This window comes from Nuphar pumila, chromosome 5 (assembly GCF_984573655.1).
Source record: "Nuphar pumila chromosome 5, dmNupPumi1.hap1.1, whole genome shotgun sequence".
Lineage (NCBI taxonomy): Eukaryota > Viridiplantae > Streptophyta > Magnoliopsida > Nymphaeales > Nymphaeaceae > Nuphar > Nuphar pumila.
The window spans coordinates 775522-782052 of record NC_143253.1 but is presented as its reverse complement, the minus strand read 5'-3'; the positions used below and the strand labels follow the sequence as shown (position 1 = coordinate 782052).

The window sequence follows — 6531 nt, the reverse complement described above, 5'->3', positions numbered from 1 at the left end:
TGATAATTGGACTGAAATTCGGTTTATAGAATTTGAGTATCTAAATCTGACTCAAAGTCTGAGGAGAACCACACCGGTTTATGCAAGGTTCGATTTGGGAGCCTTAAATCTGAGGTACGTTGCAGTTTCCCCCGCGCTCTAATGCTCTCTGACTGATTGGGAGCATTGGCGTTGCCAAAACACTGCATTGGGAATGGAGTTGGCAACCCCAACACCAACACCAAATTTCAACACCATTCAGAAGAGTATGTCTTTTGCAACTCCATCCTCAACACGACTAGGGATGTGAACAGGTCGGACTCGGGTTGGATCAACGCATTACCGAGTCTCACTTGATTAGATCTAGCATAATTAGATTCATATTTAGTTTCAGAGTTGGATGAAAATTAGCCAAAACCGAATTCGGATAGGACTCGTTTAAAATCAGACATTTACATGTATTTGGATTTGGAATTTTTTGCTTTCCAATGCAAAACTTGTTACTAAAGTTGGGTTCAATTATTAATTGGATCCCATTCTAGCTTTTTAATCCAACTAAATGGATTCGGTCAGATATCTGACCTGAATTCTAACCGTTTACATCTTTAAACATCCTCTCTCAAACATACATCTGCAGGGTCAGATTCACAAAAAAGCATCAGAAATACCAAGTTCACACTCCAGTAAACATATATATGAGAGGGAGAGGGAGAGGGAGAGAGAGAGAAAGAGGGCTCAGCAGAAACCAAACTCCAATGCCACTAAAACAGTGTGAGGAAGAAAAGGGAGGCAAATGGCACAGATGAAAGGAATGAAGCCTTTGTTTCCGACACGAAAAAACCTCAAATCATGCAACGATGCAAAGCATACTCATAAGAGCAACAAGAAACAGATATCTCTGAAGCACCTCTTAGTTAGTGCCTGAATTCTCTCAATTATATTCAGAGCCACCCAAGATGGCCAGGGAACTCTCTGACCAACAAACTGAAAAGACAACGTTCACTATAAGCCTATGAAGAACTTATCTCTAATTGCTTGGTTCCACCAAGAAAAGCGTAAAAGAGTTCCTCCTCAGTCCTTGAAAACCTCAAGAAAATCTGTCAAAAATGTATTCATTATGCTGCAGTTGGCACCTGATTCTTACAACAGCCTACTCGAGCCTAAGGGTTTGCCAATTTATCAAAATGAAAAGAATCCTAGATTTCATCACAGATACAGCCATCGGAATGAAGCAACATAGAATCCCTTTCATGCAATCAACGCTATGATGAATTTCACACTCAAAACCAAAGAATTTCCAACTCCTGGAAGCAGGAAACACCGATCTATCTATAGTCTACCACTTCTGTTTTCCATTTGATATCCAAAATTTAGTGAATTTTACAAAAATATACATCAAACACTGGGTGATCACAGATTCCATGACCTCCAAAGAGCGCTGGAATATCACATAAGTACGGGTGTGGGCACCTAACGCATGACATGTAAAATTCTGAAGTATGGGTGCAAGGGTATAGCTATTATATACACTATATTTTTTAAGAAAGTTATTGTATATCCACATATATGTATGTACATAGGCATGTGTCTGTGTATCAAATACAATATAAAAATGGATGAAAACAACCATGACGAATGGATGAAACAATCCAACATAATACGGGCAAAGTCTATATGGGGTCGTATCCAAAACTGGCTTAACTCATATCCATGAAGTACCGGTATCAGCATGGCTACGACACCTTTTTCTGGAAGTACTCATGTTACATAGGAGCTAGTTATTGGTATCTTGACTTTGTAGTGGGTATTAATCTATGGGCTTATTTGAAGAACCATCTGTGATGGAAAAGAAATACAGAAGCTTTCTAGAAGAATTAGCCTCACAAATAAAACTGCAGGCCGATTATGAAAATGTGTGTGAATTCCATCTTACCCTTAAAATTATCCTTTATGTACATTTCTGTAAGCAGATATGGAATTTTAAAACCAATATTCACACAATTAAAGATGCATATTTCAACCATTTAAACATCATATTAATAACTAAGGGAAATGCAAAGCATGACTACTCGCATAAACTAAACCAATCACAGTGTTAGAAATAAGTACATTATCCAAAACTAGACATAAATGCATAATGCATAATGCAGAACTAACACTGGTCAAGAGACTGCAACTGAACAAAGTGGCATTTATGTCATCTTCATCAATCAAAAGGATTTCTCAACAAAGTTTCACTGGAGCTCTTGCTCAGCTCCTAGATAAGGGAAACACTTACAATATGCAAGACTGAATCACATTTATTATGGGGAAACCCAGCTATGTCACAGAGATACTCCAACTTACCAACAGGTTGTATGCCCTTATATACTAGTCATAATAAATAAATAAATAAAAATAACGTCCAATGTCCTTTAGGTCGTGTTCTTATGACAGAAACCTAGTAGATATATTCAACTTCCCCTTGAGAACCATAAAACAATTCGACTTCACCTTGAGAACCCTAAAACTAAAAGGTTCCTTAATATGCTTGGTATAATGAAAAAAGAAAATGCTCACAAAATGAACTTAATAAACAATGGGGATTGAAGAATATAAAGCTTTTACATGTCAATACTTAAGGCAGCTGTCCCTAGATATCATATTTATAGCAACAAGCATCATAAACAGCTAAGCTCTTAACCAGTATTTCTCTAAGATGGTAAAGTCTAACTTCCCTTCTGTATTGGAAACATTTAAAAGATGAAAGATAGAGATCCAGCAACAAGGATGCTGAAAGCATTTTATCTGCTAATTACCATAGAGATCTCCTTGGATGCAAGATTTATATAAAATGAGCTGAAGCCTTGAAGGGTACTGAAGTTTATGACATAGATGAAACATTAGATGCAATTTTATAAAGGGAGGCATGTGCGCAATTTTGCAAATAAAAACTCCCAACAAGTGGGATTTTGCAGAAACACAGCTTATGCAAGTTCTTAAGCAGTTAGTGGCATGTTGAAGAGCATCACCTAGGTGATTCAACTCAAAATTTTGACAGTAAGTTAGCATTTGGACAAAATGGAAATTAAGAATATATTAAAGTAGCTCAAATAAAATTTGATGCATCTAACAAGCAATTGAATGTATTCAATAGGGCAGAAATCATTACCGAAGGTAGACATATTCATTCCAAGCAAAGAAGACAAAAGAAAAAGACCGAGATATGAGGCAAAAGTGCTGACCACTAATTAACAACTGTTAATTTATAGGGAAATTTGCATGACCGAACTTTATAGAAAAGATCAAGATATACTTCCTATTTCAAGAACTTGAAAGAAATTGCAGGAATGATATTGCAATAGCTTGGTAATGACCTATGCCAATGCTAATCTGAGTGGCATTAATGCCTGCATAACTGAATAAAAAATTGCAATCAAATGGATAAATTGTTGTCAAAAAATGACCTCCCATCATAAAATCAGATAACAAACAACAGATGTTTGTGCTGATAAATGAAAAAAGTAGGCATCTTAATAAGCTTCATGACTGAAAAGATCAAAATTTTGATCAATGTGGTAATAGATTTTCATTTAACTATTGAATCCCCTCACATTTCAGAGTGTTTACATAAGGTAAGGCAGGATAGCCTACTAGAAAGTGATGAGCTCAAGCCAGAAAGGCCTTCATGCTATTGCTTCATGGTATTCTACTATTCTGTTACTTAAAAGGGGAAAAAAATCAAAACATCATCAACTTGGTTGAAGTACCAACTATGAATGGTTCCATCAATAAACGAGCCAGGAAATAGAATATGACCCCCAATGTGATAGAGATAGGAAGCGCAGGCAGAGCATGACGACAGACGGATAGCAGAATTAGTGTGCATCCAAGTCCACTTATGATTGCAATATAGCAAGCATACACAGTCATCAGGTCATACATAGCAGCTCTACCCACAAGAACACTATAGAAAACAAAATCCCCAAGTCCCAATTTAATGCCTTGGGACATTGAACTTTCAGTCATGCCATCTTCCATCCGTGATCGCTCATTCTCAGCATCCATACTAGCATGACTAACCAAAGGTGATGTCTCTTCATCAAGCTTCTCAAACTCTGTAATGGGTGTTCCGGTAAGGACATCTTCAGTCTGCCGACTATTTCTATGCTCAAGATCTACATTATTCAAATTAAGATCCTCAGACGAACTCCTCTGATCTTCAGCACTTTCTAAAGAACCTGAAAACCCTGTAGGGCTTCTTGCAGGCTGAAGTTCAACTGCAGATTGAAGTTGAGGCATTGGATTCTCCTCTCTCACTGGCACTGAAGCTGCAACACCAGCAACCAAAATATTCAGAGCAGAATCTTCACGTCGTGAAACTGTAGGACGTGCCTCATAGACCAAGGCTGGAAGCTCTTCATCCCTACTTGAAGCAAGTTCAACCAGAAGCTTCAGCGGACCACCAGGTGCCAAAACAGCAACCAAGTCATACACTGCCAGTGCAACTAAAATCACCCAAGTAGTCCACTCAGGAAGCTTGGTAAACCAAGCAGCCACAGTAATCCCCAAGATGACCATGTAAACCTGGCGGATGAAGATTGGGATGCCACTAGAAAAGACCGAGAGCACACCAACGACACAGAAGTTGTAAAGAAATATAGAAGACGTTATTACATCAATGGGAATGGAGAAATGCTGAATTATCGCTAAGAAAATGGAGCCCCCCATAGAAGCAAGAATCACAAATGTCGAGAATCGCATGTAGTACTTAAGAAAATTAGTGCATCGGTAGTAATAGAGCAAAACTAACAGGAAGGTAACCGTTGCTATCAGTGCCACAAAAACCACAGCATTCAAAAGTGCACCTTCAAATTTCTGTGCGTTCGAATCTGTGGGTTTCTCCAAGTAAACTAGGGTAGCTGCGGTGCTGATTGGAGATTCAGCACTTTGTGGAACAATGGTGTACACTAGAAGAACCACAAGAAACATGCAAATAGAAACCGGAGTCATTACACCAATAATCTCAAGGCCCATTGCTTCCAGGATGCTTTTCTCCATGTTCTCCAATGTGGGTCTCTCAGAGCCCTAAACTTATCATTCAGAAAACTACAGAATACCAAACTACAAGATACTCTTCTTCATATTCTGAAATGTGGCTCTATCTGGAACATTGAGGCTGGCCCATGGGAAAATCTCCATCATGTTCTGTGATATGGGTCTTCCACTACATGAATGGTGCATTCAGAAATTGAAAAAAAACTCTTGCTCCTTTTTCTATGACGTGGATCTTTAAGAATCTTGAATGGTCATACCGAAACTGAAAATTCAACACCTAAAGAAACAGATGCCCAAATTATATGAAGTCATTCATCTATCGACCTTCAGGATACTATCCCTTTTCTACTGTGATATGGGCATCTCTGAATGTTAAATGTGTCATTCACAAAATCAAGAGAAAACGATCCCGGGACGCTCTTCCCCACCTTCCTTCATATGGGTATTTGAGAAAATAACAGAAGATTGCTTCCCGATCAAGAATCGGACGGTTAAAGAAAAAGGGCAATCGTGAAAATTATGGTATGTTGCAATCTTGCATGGAGAAAGGAACTTACCTAGGGAAATCGGTAACCTCGGGGCCTCGTTCGATGAATCGCCATGGTTGGGAATTTGCAGGGGTTTCAAAAATATCAGGGCGCAATTGGCATGATTCACTCGGCCCTTGAATAGTTGTGAGAGAGAGAGAGGGGGTGGTTGATAGGGATAGCAATGGACCGGACCGGGGGCCGTCCCGTCTCAAATTTTCTTTCCTCAATATCCCGCTTCCACCACTCCTTAAAAGAAGGAGAGATAAAACATTCAAGAAAAGGTTTCGTTAAGAATATATATATGTGTGTGTGTGATTTTATAATATATATAAGAGTACAATTATAATTTTCTTAATGGAGATTGAGGATGGGGCAGGCGAGGCGATGGTGGGGGGGGGTGGGGGGGGGGCAAGAGTAAGTCTATTTTTGCCTTCATCCCCGCATAGGTTTTGATTTTAACCTCCATCCCCGTTTTATGTCCTTCATCCTCATTCCAAACGGGATGAGGCCGGGCGGAGCCCTGTTTCCCCTGATCTACTGCCATTCTTAGTGGGTGAACAGCAAGAAATTATAAACTTTAATATGTTTAATTTCAAGGGTCGACTTTAGAGCAAAAGATATATTCGTTCTAGGTCAAGTGGTCATGCTGCTTCAACCTTTAAGAGGCTTATAGCGTGATTATCCACATTATGGCTCTTGTGCTTCACTCTTCTTCGTTCTTTGATTCGAATGTGTGGTGTCTTCGCATCTGAATGATGGCTCAAGATAGGCTGGTTGACCATGTAGTGAGTCACCCTCACATTCCTGGAAGACCTGAATCATGAACCCATATGGTGTGGTTGGTAAGGCGAGAGTTCAAGTCCATCTACCCAATTTTCACATGAATGATTATTGGGCACCCTTAATTCCTACCAAGTCATCGACTGAGCATAAATTTCTCTCTCTCTCTCTCTCTGGTTTTTCTGATCGAGGTGAGCGCCTTGAG

At 39.3% G+C, this 6531-nt stretch overlaps 1 pseudogene across 1 annotated transcript; it reads right to left on the bottom strand.

The window, feature by feature from the left end:
* Positions 1–3522: 3522 nt before the first annotated feature.
* On the bottom strand, positions 3523–5547 carry LOC149836390 (presenilin-like protein At1g08700 pseudogene; annotated as a pseudogene). Its single transcript, XR_016432015.1, has one exon. The product of XR_016432015.1 is annotated as a presenilin-like protein At1g08700 pseudogene (transcript).
* Positions 5548–6531: the final 984 nt, after the last annotated feature.